This window comes from Coturnix japonica, chromosome 7, assembly GCF_001577835.2.
Source record: "Coturnix japonica isolate 7356 chromosome 7, Coturnix japonica 2.1, whole genome shotgun sequence".
Classification (NCBI taxonomy): Eukaryota; Metazoa; Chordata; class Aves; order Galliformes; family Phasianidae; genus Coturnix; species Coturnix japonica.
The window spans coordinates 6,063,161-6,080,960 of record NC_029522.1 but is presented as its reverse complement, the minus strand read 5'-3'; the positions used below and the strand labels follow the sequence as shown (position 1 = coordinate 6,080,960).

At 38.4% G+C, this 17,800-nt stretch overlaps 1 long non-coding RNA gene across 3 annotated transcripts in view; it reads left to right on the top strand.

Annotated features, from left to right (window-relative positions):
* The window catches only part of LOC107316493, a 167,445-nt gene that overhangs the window by 13,396 nt on the left and 136,249 nt on the right, over positions 1-17,800 (top strand). For 2 of the 3 annotated variants that reach the window (XR_004308073.1, XR_004308075.1), the window contains exons 2-3: positions 8,429-8,562; positions 9,232-9,349. This is a non-coding gene — a long non-coding RNA (uncharacterized LOC107316493). Of the gene's footprint in view, positions 1-7,553; positions 7,590-8,428; positions 8,563-9,231; positions 9,350-17,800 lie in introns of those variants that run through there. The other variant, XR_004308074.1, reaches the window with a different exon arrangement.

Here is a 17,800-nt window from a genome sequence, read left to right as displayed (position 1 = left end):
TTTTCAAATGAGAGAGCTAGTTAAAGACAAGCAGATATGGTACTTAGAGCTCTTGTGATGTAAGTCTGGTTGCTGCTGAAGAAAGCAAGCAGTGGTTTGTTTTTTCAGAGAATGTTAAGATGTACTCTGCATGGATGGGAATATTTAATATTTAACTTATTTCCAGTGAAAATCAACTCATTGCTCATCATGAGCTCAAACATCCAATTGTTTTGAACTAATTCTATGAATAACTTTTTTGAGAGCTGAGAAGCAGCTTTAAAATAAAACAGATGGTCAGTTCTTGTATGTGGCCCTGTTGTAGGAATTAGGTTGGTTTTTGATATGTGTCTAACACTGAATGTTTTTGTTTTATCTGGTTGCTTATGTGCCAGATTAATGTTTCAGCAAGAGCTATAATTATGTTAGAATAAGTAATTAGGTCTGAGGAAAGGGAAAAGGATACACTGAATCTTGCCCTGATTTTCTTTTCAAGTTTACGTTTGGAGCTTAATTTTCTTCTCTCAAAACTTATTTTGATGCTGACTTTAATGAACAAGAACAGTACAGTGCCAGCAGTGGATTTGCTGGTTGGGATCAATGGTGTGGAACCTTTCCAGTAGTCTGAAGTACAAGTGGTGACAGTCCTAGCAGTTCAGTAGGGAGTCTGACCAAGTGACAGAGTACTTTTCACCTCTGGGAACAGATACAATGTAATAAGCTTTTTAATCCAAGGACTGTGTAGTTTGTATACATTTTTGGACGCATTTATGGCAAGGAAGTTGTTAAGGAAGTAACCTGTGAGATGCCTGTCCCTGTGGATAGTTAAATACGAGTCACTACTCTTATTAGCTTATTTTAGCTGTTGAATGCTGGCTGTTGAAGACCAGCATTTCTTCTGTGGGTTTTGTTAATGTTAATGCTTAACAAAACATAAGCACAGCTTTTGTACCTTGAATTCATTCCTAATGAGTTTTCTTAAAGCTAATTTGGTTCCCTTTCCTCCTAATTACAATACGGAGAGTTGGAATTTCTTCCCCTCAGTGATACTAGTCTTATCCTGGGAAATGTGATCTGAAACCAAACTGAAGGTGAACTCAACTATACATTTTCTGAAGTAGGATATAGAGTTGAAGAAGAAGGAATACTTAGTCTAGATGTTTAAATCAATCATTCAGTATTTGAGAGAACAAGATTCATTTCCTTTCACTGTCTTCGTATGCTGTTTGCTCTAAGTATAGCTGTGGAAGGAGAGCTAAAGAATGACTTCATGTTCTTCATGCTTTTTTTAATTGCTATATAGCTTGGTAGTGATGCCTTGGTCGGTGCCTTAGCCTTGCTGGCTTGTCAAGGATTGCATCTCTGGATGTATGTGTTACCATGTCCATTTAGCTGCTTAGCGAATGGCGTTTGTGGTTCAGCAGCAACAAAAAGAAAAAAAAAAAAGGACAGAGAACATGAGAACTTAAAATATGTTATGAAAATAGATAAGATGTTGAAGGCAAATGTCTCTAGTTTGACTTATTTTAAGAGTTGAAGGAATGCTCCTCACAAGTATCCTCTGTTTTCCTCAGTTAAGATGATGTAGATGGATGGCGATGCAACCAAAATAGGAAAAACAAACAAACAAAAGCAAAGGAACAGCTTAGGGAATGGGGTCTTTTTTTCCTTATAAATTGGTAAGTGTAAAAAGCTTGAGGGTAACAGGAGTCTGCTGTGCAGAGCAGTTCTTGCTATTCTGAGGTCTCAGTGGCTTCAAAACTGCCTTTTGGAGGAGGGAGAATCAATTGTGGTACTTGAGTTGCAGGTTGAATTCTATATGGGTTAGTTTTGTCCCTGTTGTTCTATTATTTCTGTGAACAAAGCAAGACAAGTATATTATGTGTTGACTTCTGGGCAGATGTTGGTTCACTGGAGAGCTGGGAATTGGTTTGTACTTGGAAGTTGGGCATTTCAGAAAGGCGCATGTAGTCTGCATTTACTTACATGTTTTTATGTTTTACTTTTTTTTCACTTCAGGAGAAAAAGGTAAGGTTGCAGGAATTAAAGAGAGACAAAATAATGGTGGGAAGTTACTGTATTACGAATCTCTTTTTATAGGAGAGAGTAACAAATGGCTGAAATGATTTTTGGAGTGTAAATTAACGTTGCTAATTCACATAGGCTGTTCTTCCATTCACTTCAGTGAAAATCCAGCTGGTTTAACTTTATGGAAATCCCAGCTAAAATTGCTTCTCTAGGGGAAAAGTAAATATTCTGGGAGTATGGTATTACGCAGTATGCTGTCTTTTTCTTCTTTGAGTTTCAATGTTGAGCCCAGTGACCACGCAAGGATTGTTTAGACCTCTGCTACTTGTTTTGGTGCTCTCCAGTGTGACTTCTCCTATCTTGGAAGCAAAGCAACACTGTGGAAGAGACATAAACACCAAAGATCTGTGTATGCTGGTCTAAGTGTGATATAAGGGTTGTGGATGTTGCGTTATTCCAGCTAGGAATGTGGCTTTAACTGAGGAGTCAGTGCATGCTTGAGCGTTGTATAGATGTAGAAAGCTACACATGCCAGTTGGTCATTCTGTATATTGCATTGAAACAACTGGTAGGTTGGGGAGTTAAAAGTAATTAATGACTTACAAACTTATATTTGTATATAATAGTAAAATATAACAAAATATCTATCTCATTAATTTTTCCTACATGTATAATTTCTGGATTATGAACTATGGTATCACTTTTGTGACTTAAGTTATAGAACATCATAACAGGGTGACAGACCATCATCCCTGTGATTTCCTGAGGATTGTCTGTGCGCCAGGTGATTTGCAGAGCTTTAGAGAAAGTGATGGATGACTTTACGGAGCCTCACAAAGTCAAATGACGTATCACAGTTGATCTAAGTCACAGAGAAACTGAAAGCTGCAGCCCACTTTTTGTGATGGATGAGATGTGTGTCTGATTACTTATTTTCTAGGAGAAAAGCTAGTTGGACATGCAGTTTGGACTCTTTGTATTCCTATTGGAGTTATACCTGATATTAAATAGGAACATCCAAGCGAGCTTTGCTGTCAAGGGATATCTTATTCTGAAGTGCAGTCAGATTACTGTTTTTCCTTATCTTCAGTAATACATCAAAAGAAATCCATTTACTGTAGGGGAAGGTTGGATAAAAGTGACTCGGTACAGCTTAACATTGCAAATGATGCTTGATAATCCTGTTATGAGGCAGAACATTAATTTTTTGGAGTGCAACTATTTGCAAAACTCACTTATTTGGCTGAAAAAGCTGTAGTCCAATATAAAGTTATGTTTTACCTCTGCAAAATCTGTGCTTGTTTGTCTTCATTGTTTTAAGGTAGATATCTGAGAAACCTTTCCTTGTCAATAGAGTTGGCTGCAAGGAAATGGTTCTGGCAGGTTTTTTGAGGCCCTTGCTGAAGGCTATTGGTGAAATTCTGCCAGGTAAATGTTAACCTGGAATTGTGGAGTCTTTTATGTGCTGATTTTCACTACAACATGAATGGAGAGTATGTAAGTGTGAGAATCCATCAGTTTTGAGTTGAACACTTCTGCTGTTTGTATGTCTAAAAAAAAAAACCAAACACACACACACAAAAACCCAAACAAACAAATAAAAAACAAACAAACAAAAAAGAACAAAACAAAACCAAACCCAACAAGAAATAAATGTCCTGAACTAGGTAACAAAACAGTAATGATAACATCCTTGGCCAGCTAATACTATGCTTTGGCTTTTATTCCTCGATTTCCTTGAAATAGCTTGCGAATGTCATTCTCTTCCATCTTGTGGTGATAGAGGGACGTAACAGTAAGGGGATTATTTGTGCTGATTGTACGACAGTGTCAGGATTCTTTTTTTTAAATTATTTTTATAATTTGGGAAAAAATATTAACTAGCAAAGCTGACATTGGTAGGAGTATTTCCAGTGTGACACTTCACCAGAGGAGTGCTTTTGTGCATGACTCCCAGTACTCGGTGATCTAGGTGGACCCTTGTGTTAGTGTTAGAGAAAAAGGGGTTGTAGTTCAGTTGCTATGTAGAGTCTTTGAAGTTCCTTGTCTTAAGAAGATTTTTATGTAGGTTCTTCATATAAAAATAGTTTCTGAGGAGTGATGTGGCTCTTCTTCAATTCACTTACATGTGTCATCCTTCTGTTAGAAGGTGTAAAGACAGAATGTTCATGTGTGACCAATACTTGTCTTTGCTAGCTAACTACTACTTTAATAAAGAAAGACATAGATTAGCAGTGAGGTGGTGTGGGAAATGGGTCATTAACTGCAATAAAGTGCCTGTAATGTAGAGAGGCATATTAATAATGACAATGGCAATGTCACTGATGATGAAAAATGCAACTCCTATGCTTTGTAGAAGTTTCTTTTTCTTGGGAGTTACTGTTTATTGTCCTTTTTCTGATCTCCATCTACGGCTTTGTTTCTTACTCTTCCTTTTATCTTCTGACTGGATCGTTTTATTAGAAATAAACACAAAGAAACAAGCTGAAATTGAATTAAAATATAATAGTAGTTGGTGCATGCTGTAAGCCTGTTCACTGGTAATACTGAGCACATGGATTAAAGTTTTCCCGAGGCATAAGAATATTCATGGTTTAGGGATGTCAAGAACTCTCTCCAAAATCAGTTAATGTTTAGGTGGAATATTAATAGCTGTGCAACTGCAACTTCCTATCAGTCTGTTCATAAATGGGCATCTGACAGTCTGATTGCTGTGATGCAGAAGGACACTAGAGTGTGTGCAGTAGAAAAACTTGGAGTTAGAGGTGAATTCTACCCTCAGAAATTGTTGCTTAAACTCCCAGATTAAATCATTGGTCTTCATACAAAGTCTCCACGTATCACCTATTTATGGTGTGTTTCTTGCTGTCTTACTGGGAGAATTAGACTAGAAAAATACAAATTAAGAATCTGGTTAAAGAATGACAGTGGTTGTTCACGTGGTGTTTGACTGTTTGTTGTTGCTTGCTAAATACTCAGTTACTGTGTATTACTTATGATAAATAACTTATGTGAATGTTATCCAGTTATGAGTAAAGTGTTGCTAAGGCATCATGGTGATGCTTTTCAGCACGTTTCCAGGATGGACTGTGAAGTTTTTCTCAATAGGAGAGTGTGACTAGAATGGTGTTTTTGTAGTGTTGTACATTGTCAGAATTGTATGGTGAGTAATTCAGGAGGGAGTGATGCCAAAAATCAGAGTGAATCTCTTATAAGGGAGCTTGGCTTGCTTTAAAAATCTATTGTAAGCTTACGGTAAGCTTGGTCATGCATCTGGAAGCAGTGTTGGCTGCAGCCTGTTATTTCACTATTTGTCAGAAGTTAGAAGCGGACCCTGAAACACCAGGAGTTTTAATGGTGCTTCAGGTAGGCTTGCTGTATCCCTGTAAGCATGGAGAAATCGAGATGAAAATAGCTTTATTAGATGATCTGTCATAAGAACTGAAGAGCATCATGTAAGCTTTCCTTTTAGCTGCAGAGAGGCTGCAATGCCAGGAATGCTTCTGTCCTTAACAGACTTGGGGTGATGGCAAATCAAAGAGTTCAGAGGCAGTAACTTAGATCTTTTCTAGGCTGCATGTGGATGAACCCTTCTTTCGCATCTCTCAAGAGCTTCGTCTTCTGCTATAGCTGCGGGCTCGACCTTGCTGCATGCTTTCTCTGCTAGGAAGTTGAAAGGAATGTAGGAAGTGTGCAAGTGTAGGTAACATTAGACTACTGTAGCGCTGCATTGGCTACAGGTCTCCATGTAGAGAGCTGGTTAGCTTGTCAAATACTGCCTTCTCTGATTGAATGTTTTTTTCTTTTACTCAATCATGTTTTACTTGTAACAGCAGAACTTGGATATAATACATTGTGTGACAGTGTTACTGACGTCAAGGTAAATGCATTACATTTCCTCCCTTTGTTGACCAATGTGGCAGTTTCTTCATAGAAGGTGGTTGGATTGTTAACCAAGATGTTACCTTGGTCAATTCTTGACGACTGTTGCTAAACATCTGTTCATCCTTTGCATCCAAAACTGGTCAGAGAGTATTTGCTCCACAATGTAAGTTAATGTGTAATCTAAAAGAGCTGTAAAAGACTTCATGTGGCAAAACCAATGTGGTAAATGGCATGCATAATGTTGTTCTTAATGAGTTGCTCTGTAAAAATGATCACAGTTCAAACTGCATTATTTGGGTTGGATTTTAATTGAGTGATTAGCAGCATTAGAAAAAGACTCATATTCTCATTGCCATACTTCCAGTAAACTTGCAGGGATAATTTCTCATGCTTTGGAGTTGAAACACTATTTTGTTTCAAGTTGTTTAAGAACTTTATACACACTAGAAAAACAATTTGTTGTTCTGATTTAGTGTAATCCGTGTGTGATGATTTATATGGCTCAGAGCTGAGAGTGAAGGTTTGGGAGGGCTTCTTAGTTTGTGCAGCCTTACTTCCAGTCTGAATAAGAATATTAGTTTACATAGGAATGCTGTTGATTTAATAGGCTGTGGTAGTCTTTGAGGAAAGAGGGGAGAAAACTTCAAAGTTTTCACTCAAAATCTAGGAACCTGGGTGCTATAGTAAATTCATTGAACTTAATATGCAGTTGAGGGTGGCATTTTCACTTAATACTTAAAAGGTACTAAGAGCATCTTTCTAGATAAGTATGACAGATCAAAGGTGCCAGCTTTGCAAAGCTGTCTGAGAATATTGGAGAAGAGCATGTACAGGACAGGTTTCCTATTTTTATACACAACAGAAATATAGATGAAGTAGTAGCTTCTATGCTGCTTCACCATTTGACTTTAAGACAATGTCTGATGCTTATGGGTAACAAACAAATGGCAGTGACAGCAGTTATGTGGGGTTCACTAGAGCTGTCCCCAGGTGGTTAGTATTGAGTTAAGTAGATAAGGTTGGTGATAATGCTATAGAGATGTTGCTCTGGTATTGATTTCTATGTAACTGGAGATATACTTTCAAATGCTTTCTCAACATCTTCAGTGTTATCTTCCCAGTGGCATAGAAGCAATCAGGTTTGGCAGGTAATGAATTGTATTATTTCCCATTTCACGTTTTGTATAAGCTGAAAGCCAAAAGGCAGGTTTGGTGATGATGGTGTTGAAGTGTGGATGAGAATGACGTGGCTGTGATGATGCAACCCTCCTTAACACTGGAGTGAGACTACTGTTGAATTACCTCTTGATAGTTTTTTTTTTTTTCCTTCTAAAAGACTAAACTAAGGGCTGTCATGCAAAAATCTGTCACTTCAGCCAGGGTAAGTATTGTAACTGTAACCACTTTGTGTTGTCTTAGTTTTATTTTCCTTGAGAAAGAAGGCTTAAAGTAATTGCAGTAAGTGTCAAGACTTGGTTTTTTTCAGTTGTATTATGCAGAAATCCATATATTCTAATTTGTGCTGTGGAATTTTACTCACACTTCATAAATGCCAAAGGAAACTTCAGGTTAGTATGGGAAAATGTAGATTAATAACAACATGAATTGGAGCATCCTTTTTCTTTCCTCAATGTATTTTTTTTTTCTGGTTGTTCTGTGCTTTCAGGCCTATTGTCTTTCTCCTGTGATGGTACTTGGTAAGTGCTTATGTTCTTGGTAACTATTTCATGGCTTAATTTCACGTATAAATCATGTTTAAAGAATGACTCAAAAAATTACTGTGTTTTTCCTTTTCATGCTGGTGTGCTTCTTGGTCAAGTCCTCAATTAAAACAGTTGGACTGAGGACTGTTGGCTTTAGTAGTATGTTATTTTTTTGTTGAAAGTGAAGACTGACCCAGTTTTTTGGCTGATACTGTTAGTCTGTGCTATCATGATGTATTTGCTGTAAGTAATTCCTAATCCTGCCTCGAGTGCTGTTAACTTTGTCAATCTGCTAACCGGTTTGAACTGATTTTAATCTGTTCATTCAACTTTGTTTTTCTTGAGTGTCTGCACTGATGCCAGTTGTAACTGTGGCTTGCATGTATTTTTGGGAAGTTGATGCTTGTGGCTTTGAAGGTGTTGACCTTCAAGGTCAGCTTACCTGCCTGGGAGTCTCTAGAGCCACATACTGTAATGTTCTGGAGCAGTGAGACAAGCAGTAATGTGCTGTTAGACTGGTGTATGCATGCCAAATGTTGACAGGAACTTATTATGTGTTCACTTTCAATATGAAAAGAGAAAAATACTTCATGGGTGTACTAGAATAATTACTTAGTGGTGACTGAGTCATTGGTATTTCAGTACAGGAAGGATGATTACATCATGTTTCAAACAAGATCATGCTGCAAGTGTCTGAAAGCTGATTAAGAATAAACAGTAGCATCACTCTAGTAATAATGTACACTATGCTGATAGAGCAACTTCCTTTTATCTGCTTTAAGCAGCTGTTTACCAAGAAGCAAGCTTAACCCCGAGGTGTGTTTCTGTTACAGCACTCCTTTCTTATGCTTCAAATAGAGCAGTGGTCATTCTACAGGAGGAAGTGCCATGTGTTGGTTACGGCAAGAATGAGATGAGAGCCACATGCCTGAGTTGAGAAGCTGAGCCCTTTGTGTCCTTTGTTTGGGTAAGAAGCTGCTTTATGAGACCTGGTGGGATTAGTGAGGTAAATATGAAAGGAAAGAGTAGTTCATTTTGTATGCTATTGGATGAGACTTCAGGAAAGCTTGACACTGAGTAATACCATCCATGTTGTAGTGGCTCCTTGGGTTCACAGGTAGGTACTGCTTGGAAGTTAGTGTTTAGCTTCACATTCCTAGTTTCTGGTGATCCTAAAGAGTGGAGAAAAGCCTGGAGCTGATACCTCTGTGCCTCTTTGCATACTGTGTTGGGATAAGAATTTCTGTCATGCAGTATAGAAAGTAATCATTTCCAGCTGAAGCTGTAATTGTTTCTAATCAATAACAGTATGTGCCTACTGCACTTGAGGTTCTGGGTTAAACCTTAGTGATGTAAGCCTTCTGCTGAATTGAGAAACTGTCTGTAAGTGCTGGGGTCCTTGGAAATGCTAACTTTAAGTTTTTATGAGCAGAGGGGGGAAAACAGCGTTGCCTTAAGTAGTTCCACTGAATAATTTAATGAGACCTTGTCACTTGATATAACGGCAGACAGCTGTGTTAATCCCTAGATGAGCAATTTCATTTTTTCCATGGCAAGCTCTTTAATTCTAACATGAAATATCAATTTTCATATTTTTGACCCGTTTACTCAGAGAAATGTTTTCCTTTCCTTCCAGAAGTAAACTGGAGCTATTTTCCTGTGTGTCTTCAGACTTCCGTGTGCCGGTCTCCAGGGAAGAGCAGATTGCTTTGGTGTGAGCTGTAGAAGTATTTACTGAGGTTTTACTTTGGAAGGTAAGTGTGGAAGATCCAGACTGAGTAAAGCTTAGCTTTTGGATTATGTAGTGGTGATATAAGTTTTAGTTCATGTACTGTGAATTGTATGTAGAGGTACAGATAGTAAAAGGTGTGCTGTGAGCAAATAGTTTAGTAAATCATGGGGCCAAACCTTAATCACTTTAGTTTTACTGATTTATACATTAAATGTAAAGGCAATAGAATGCTTGTAGAAAAGGAATGGTGACTGTTCTTGCTCTGCTTAGTATTTTATACTGGGAAATGAGAGAAAACACTACAGTAAGTATCATACATTTCAACAAACTAATTTAACTTCCCTATGAGTCTCTGGCTTGCGATGCAGATGTTTAATGAAGTGAGCTTGTTCCCCACTGATTTTGTATTACCATTTTGAGTCATTCCCCTAACTTGCAGTTGTTTGTAGAATGTCTTTAAAGTGAAAAATAACAGCTGTCTTAAGTTTTTCCTCTGTTTTATATGAGGGGGGAAAAAAGTAATAATTTTAGTGCATATAAATAAGACAAAAACAGTGTGTTGGGGGTGAAGCTTGAAGTTCAGCATTGGGAATAGTAATATGAGAACATGGTGCTTTTAAAAACTTTCAGTATTGAAAACAAACAAAAGGTCTTAGAAATATACAGTTGAATGTTTGTGGGGTGATGATTCCATTTGTTCTACAGAAGACTTCCAGTAGACAGTAAAAACCTATCTGTACTGCACTGCTCAAGACTCATTATTTAGGAGTGGAAGTAAATTTAATAATACTTCAAATGCAGTGTTTCAGTAGTTATAACTAATCACTATTGCTACATTAATGTTAGTAATACAACAGTGATTCTTTATATCCATGTTGGTTGAGCTGACGCTAAGAGGTAAAAACAATAATTCCCCAGCAGTAGGTAGAAGGAATAAAAACTGTAAACTCAATATAGCTGTGGAGAGATTACTTACAGACAGTCTGTTACAATTGTGGCAGTGTTTGGCCTAAATGAGCTTTCTACTGATCTCTACCCCATCCTCCTTCTTGAGCAAGGAGATAGTATTGGAGCATTTTTATCTTCTTCTTTCTTGGTTAAGAGCTGCATGTGCTGCTATACTTATGAATATATACTTATGAATGTGAGACAGTATAAAGAGGGGATGTTGTGTCCTAAAGGATGAAGTAGGTTAGGGCATGTAGGTAGCTAGAGCTATTACCTTCAGTAGAAACAAATGGTGGCAGGATGGGACCCTCCATTGTGGGTGTGACCATCAGTGTCTAGAATAGATAGCTCTGGCCTGTGTGGTTTGTGGCTCACCTTGGGTGTGTTGATGCCCTGGTTCTGCCATTAGGAACTTTATTATTTTACAAGGCCAAGAGCTGCACCATTAAAATCAACAAAACAAATAAAACACAATGGATGACTGAGAATTAGAACTTGCCTGAACTTATGTTTTCCTTGTTTGATTTTGCTTTTAGATGTTTTTCTCAAATGCTTTTTGTTAAGGAAAGATGGCATTCCTTGTACTAATACTTCATTATTAATTTCTGACATAATGGTTCAACATTCAGTATTTGCTGCATTTTTTCCTGTCAACTCTGTTTCACTGAAAGCTATCTTGAATGAAACAAGCAGCAGCCAAATATTCACCTTGCTGCTGACAGCTGTAATAAGCAACCTCGTGCCCTTCCTTCTGGAAAAAATGTTCAATATTCTACCATTTAGTTTTAATGAAGTAGTCCTACAGTGTTCTTCTTACTTACTAGATGTACTACTTCATCCTTTGCAGCTTCAGTGTGTGGAAAAGAATGCAGACTGCTTTGGCCACTGTGTTGAAAACATTTAATATGTTATAATATCCAAGCTAGAATGTCTTAAGTGTAAAAATAAGAACAAGGACTGGACAGAATATCATACTGAGGAAATAGTGGCTCTCAAATAGGAGATGGAGATCATGTCTGAATTCTGTAGTACGTTACTGTTTGCTTACAGAGCACTTTTTATCCTGTGACTATTCCTGTTACCTGCCTTATCTGCCTGGTGTTGATTGTAATACCTTCAGATGAAATTGTTTGGGAAGCAAGTCTCCCTGTTTATGTGCTTTGCTTGTTTATTTGTTCTCTGATGAAGAATGGTAACCAAATGTTCTTTGAATGCATCTTCATACAGAGGACTAAATACACAACACAAGTGTTTTGAGATGAACTTATAAGTTCAGAAGCAAAGTAGTATAACTGTTAAATACTTACCAATACTAATTCAAATTTTTTAATGTAATTATAAGTTCATGCGTAGCTGTAAAGAGGGATAAAGAGGAGCACGAGGATATGCCCCAGATGTGACAAAGTCTTCCAGTACTTCTTGAAATGACCTTAAATGTGCCTCAGATGCTTCTGTGTGTGTTACTTGATGTCAGGGAGAAGGACTGCAGTGCAGAAAAGATTAGGCAGTCATTGATGGTTTTGTATCTTGTTTCCTCCAGGTTTAGCAGGTACCCTACTGGAAAAGGCACAAATAAAGGCACTGTTGTCTGGCTTATTGTGCTAGAGAGGTAATGGGTCCAAAAAGCCTGTGAGCATGTGCCTAACTCTGCCCTGAATGCTGGAGAAACTTTGACCAGAAGTAGACATTTTTTCTTTCATAGTAACAGCACATGTAGTGGCTTAGGTAGGACTGAGCCATCTTTCATGTCCATTTTCAGAGAAAAATGCCTTTATTTTATAGCCATGCAGCATGCAAATCATCTTAAATTTTAATGTTTCCTTATCTGTAAAGACTCAACAGGAAATATTTATTAAGATAAAAGCATGAATAAAGGTATTATCTTGCCAAGGGATGATTAATTAGGTGGAGATAACTTCATGTTTGCTGTTTTTGTTGCACTGCAATATTTCTTTAGCCTTTTCATAAAAAGTATACCTAATTGTGGTAAATGCATTAAAAATAAAACCTGACAATTATATTAGTTGTATCTGTAATTGAAGACTTTTAATGAATACTCATGCTCTTTTTCTTTCAAGCTCTTTTGTGAGCCAAACCTATATTGCATTTCTAGAATGCTATGATGTTTATAACACTGATTATTTATTTCACTTGACAGTCATGAGCACAAAACATGTCCTAACATTAAGTATGGAAACTGCCTGTAACTTGCTTCCAAGTATTCAGCTGCAATTGACTGGAATAATTTTAGAGGGTTTGGAAGATTAGTCTAAAAACTATGGAGGTGATTCAAGTGATCCTGGTGTTTAAAGCACCTCCTGCCTTTAGCCAGTCCCCATTTAGGATGAATGTTGTTCTGTGTGCGCTAGTTGTCATCAGCTATGGTGAGCTCACGGGTCCATTACATCCCTTAATTGATGGAGAGGCGTTTTCACTCTGTGCTGTGTGAGACCTCTTTAGAGCTGTCCCCTCTGGGTGTCTGTGATAATGAATGCCATGGGCAGTCCACAAATCACAGTAACAGGGTCAGGAGCGGTGTCCCTCACGTGGAAGCCTGGAGCTGCACTGTGACGAGCAGTGCACAGTGTGGGTTTTCCATCAGGGGAATCTTAACTGATGACATGAAGTGTGGTCTGAATGTCACAAAAGCACTGTAGTTCTCTCAGGAGGAGAATGAGTGGGAAGCCTTGCGATATTGCATTTGAGAAGAGATTGAACAACTGCTTGTCTCTTCTGCGAGCGTTCTGGAAGGGTACAAAGATGCATGAGCACATGTCAGCCCCAGTGCAGGATGTTGCTTCGTGACAGATGGAAACGACATGCTCACACTTCAGCAGTGCTGCCTCTTGGAGCTTTGGTAATCTTAACTCTGCAAGGGTAGAATGACCAAGGGTGCAAACTAACCTTTGGCAGCTGCTAAGGTATAATGCACTTCAAGATGTTACCTTTTAATATCTTCACCACGATCCATGTCAGAGGCCAAAGCATTGCACTGTACCTGAACATGCACTAAATACTAGTATCGTAGACAATAATATAGGGTTGCCAGTAAAGGGTTTTATTCAATGAGAATGATTTTAAGAATACTGCAGTATGATAGCTCTTAATTTACTGATGAGGGGGTGAATAGGCTTTAGGGATACCTAATTAACCTTTTCCCGTGATTAAACAGTCCTGTACAATTAAATGCAACCTGAGGAATTGTGTTGGGAAAGTAAGTTGTCTATTTAGGTTGTGATTTGGCTCTTACTGAGCCATGTTCAACAAAGCACTGTAGTGCTGGTAAAAATATAGCTTTGCTGACCTCTGAGCTTGTTTCAGGAGCAGAAAACAGGAAAGAGAAGGCAAAATGTAGGCTAGACAGAAACACTAAAATGAAAATGCTGTCAAGAAGCAGCTTAGGGATGGATGAGATCTACCTATTTCTCAACTGCGTTTAGTATGCAGCAAAATGCATATTAATGGCCGCATTTTCAAGTGAAATGCTATTGTTTTTCAGGAACTTTGGTTTCCTTAACTGCACTAAGTAACTCTTTGTTACACTTATTTCTGTGTTCTACTGGTTCTTGGCTTTTGGGTGAGTGTCTTGCTTTTATTAGTGAATGTGCTTTTCACACAGTTTTGGGGGGGGTGACTCGAGAGTGGGGAAGCATCTGCACCTTTTTTAATCTTGTCTGTTGATTAGAAAATGCTCCTCATCTGAATTACATACAATATTTTTGTATCTCTCTATATCATAGTGCATTAGAATACGCATGAATTACAGAGTATAGAAGCCTTTGTCACAGTACCGGAGTCATCTAAGCATTGCTGATAAATACAGCAGTAAACAGCCGTGGGGATTGTGTGCAGCCAAGTGTTACAGTTCACTCCTCTTGCTGCTCAGATACTGAAAGCTCTACTAGTAAAATGTTCTGTGCTCCTCTCCTTGGTTGTATAATAAAAGAATGTTTTTGTTTTTAAAAACAGAAGCTGTTCTCATAGCTGAGGGTGAGCATTTTGACCTTAAGCACTTGTCAGACCTGCAGAGAAACAAAAGCAGCTTTGTTTGTGGGTGAAACCAAGCCCAAGTATAGAATTAATGAATTTTTCTTTAAAAGAAAATTCAAGTAGCTTTTTATTATGTTTAGGTGAAGGCCTCTGTTTACCAAATTTAGAATTAAATGTGTTGGGTAGTGAGATATTCCTTTATTTAATGGCAAACTTAAGAAGTCCTTTGTGCTGTTTGACTCCAGCAGTATTGCTGCTTTTATTGCAATCTTCTCTGCCCTTACACATGCATTGAGTTCATTCTGTGTGAACTGAGTCAGAAACGCTGTTCTTGGAAAAATCACATAGTGGCTTGCTTCCAGCTTCTTTCCTCTGTGTCTTTTCCATTCTGGGTATGAGCGTCATGCGCAGAGGGAAGGCAGTACAACTGCTGTAGGTGTGGAACCCTGTTGTGTGCTGTTGCCATCGCTTGTAAGTAGCTGTGAGCTTTGTGCTCAGTGCAAGCCTTCAGGAGGAAGTCTGGTCAGGCTTGGCCTGTGCTCTTCTGGATGGGACTGCTGCTGTGACTCTCATGTGATGATGTCTCATAGATAAATAAGATACCTGGTGTGATAGTGGCCCTTGAAGAGGAGATATGGAGGGTACGGAGAGGCACACAGGGTGAAAAGAGGTGGAGTGTGGGTTGCTGCTGGAGACCTCACAGGTGTGTGTATGTTAGCAATAGCTGAAAAAACAGCATAGCCCCCTGACCCTGAGCTGGCTAGAACTTGTTTTTAGGGGCAAGCAAACCAACTAAAATTATCTAGTGTCTGTAAAGGATGTTTGTTTGTAGTATGTCTGGATACAGCATGGGGCTATGGATGCTTGCATGAAGAGCAAGCTATAAAAATGTGAGTCAGTACTAACAAAGGAAAATCCACAATGAATGGATGCTGGAGCCTTGAAGAAACAGTCACAGTGCGTGTGATGTTCCTTCTTGCATGAAGCTATGTATGCTGAGAGCTGCCCTACATCACCAATAGCAGGATGAACACCCCTGACCTTGGGGCCCAGAGGGGTAGCACAGTTGGAGCATAATACCAGGAGGTGGAGACTATTGGTGTAATGTGTTGTTATTTTTCAGTAATAATATCTAAACCAAAAAGATTAAGACTTGTAGGATTTCAGGTGGATTTAAGAATGTTATATTTTAGACTTAAATAATTTAGGTGAAAATGAATGTTCTTTCTCTCTGCCCATGAAATAAGATTAAAGCTTAATGATGATAGGGTGATGGCTGCCTTTCTCAGGGGATAAATTCCTCTGGACTTGAAAGCTTTTAGAAGTCTATCTGCATTTATGCTCAGAAGGGATGCCAGGATGTTATTCTATAATCTTAAAAAATAAAAATCAGATGAATAAGCAATCAGCAATCACAAGAACTGTGCCAGAGCCACATATCGAGTACAAGAGTAGAGGCTGATTACTCTCTGCTTTGCACAGAGGTATTTGGCAGGAAATCTCCATCACAATATGTTGCTTCCTATTGGTTTTAATAAAACAAACTAGTGGTTCAGCATTTTTCATAGATTCCACTTCTGGTGATGGCCAGATAGGTTTCTCTCCAAAACACATGTTATTCTGCAGCTGAGGAATATAGAACCTTCTTTCAGTTACTGCGAAATCAGCAGTGCTTTGCCATCTATATTTTTTTTTTTTTCTAGCATGTGTGTTAGAGTGATCCCTCTTCTGAATCTGGCAGTATGTCAGCAGCACAAATGAGGATAGCAGGGATGGATGTGAATCATAAACCGATGGCTAGGGCCTTCTTGATTTAAAGGAAACACTTCATAACTGCTAGGCTAGGATCCTGGCATCAATTTCTTTGGTACTTCAGCTTCGTTTTTAGTAATTTCCTTTTATTATGGTGAAAGGAAAAATGTTAATGTTTATGTGGCGGTTGTCAGCTCGGTTTTGTTAGATACTGAGGATGTTTTTGTGTAGTACCATGGAAGCTGTAGTTTAAAGTTGTTTTGCAGTAATACAGATTGAGATGAACAGTCGTGCATACAGAGCCATGCTCAGGTACTTATGTTTTGTGGCTGTGACTTTGGACTCTAAATGCCCCCAGATATTAAGTCTGTGTGGAGTTCTGCAGCTGTGGTCCACTTCTGTGCAAAGTGCTCTATTGCATTGGTAATAAAAAATACTTGAACGTCTATTAGCTTGTGGTTCTGATGTACATGCAGTGGAAGTTACTGAATGTGCTATCGGTGTACTGTAATTGAGATCCTTAGTGGGTATTGGCACAGTCCTACAGAGGGCTATCAAGTCTGATCATAAATTAGCTGGTGGGTCACAGTTGTTTTTTTTCTGCCATGAGCTTGGAAATTTTTTACTCATCTGTAATTATTATAGGCTCTGAGTTGTTGGTTGAATAGTCTGATTGGGATGGGGTTGTTTGTGGAGCTGAGTAGCAGGCGATGTGTCATGAGTCTGTAGCCATATATCTGTCAAAGTACAGGGTTCGTTAGTGTTGGCTTAATGGCCAAGTACTGTAGAAAACTTTACACCTCTTGACTACCTGAGTGCATATTTATGAACTCCCAAATGCAAGTAAGAGTTGAAATAAATTAATCTGAACTTGGCAAACAAGAGAAAGTGTTGAGAAGATCAGGTTTTGACAGCTTTAGCGGGAGATTTGAGTGTTTAAAAAGTAAACAAAGAAACCCAAGCCCTGTGCCTCTGCATTGTATTTGCTAACTGTTTTTCATCTTGAAAACACATTAGTGTTCTTTGTAGAGAAGAAATGCTCACTATGCATAGCAATATGTCTCACATACAATTTTGTTGTGTTGATGTGTGTAATGAGCTGAATTAAAATCTGTGGAGTGGGGATATGTACATAAAAGCTTTCATATTTATAACATGCCATGTTTGTCTTCCTATATGTAATCTGCAATTCATCTGACAAGTTGAAGTGAAGACTTTGAGGTAGAGCGTTGAAGGTTTAAGGAATGAGCAGGTTATTCTTTCACAGCTACTCCTCTTGCTGAGAATTAGGAAACCATAGCTTGGTCTGAAGCTTAACCTCTCAACAAGTGATTTAAACTACTTCTGACAGCTGGTTGTATCATTCAAAGCATTAACATAGTAAGGATCATATCTGTGAGCCAAAAGGCAAGAAGGGTTAAAGAATAACATGTGGTATATCCCTAATAAGTGCACTATTTTATAACATGAAACATAACCTACTGTATATGTATGCTGCCTATAGAGCAAGCATTTGAAAAGTGTGCTGAGGTCATGATAGTTGGAACATATGACTTTGAATGCACTGCAAACTTCAGAAAGATAAGTTGATATTACCATTCTAGAAAGGTTCACATGTTATGTCTTTGTGACAAAGCAGTCTGTATCACATCTGAAATGACATGTCATCACTACTCTCCTTTGTTTTTGCATCTGTTGTTTTGCAGAATGAAGTACACAACAGTTGCATTGTGTTGTCTCCTTCTCAGGACTCCCTCGAGGCAGCTGTGCTTGTACACCAATG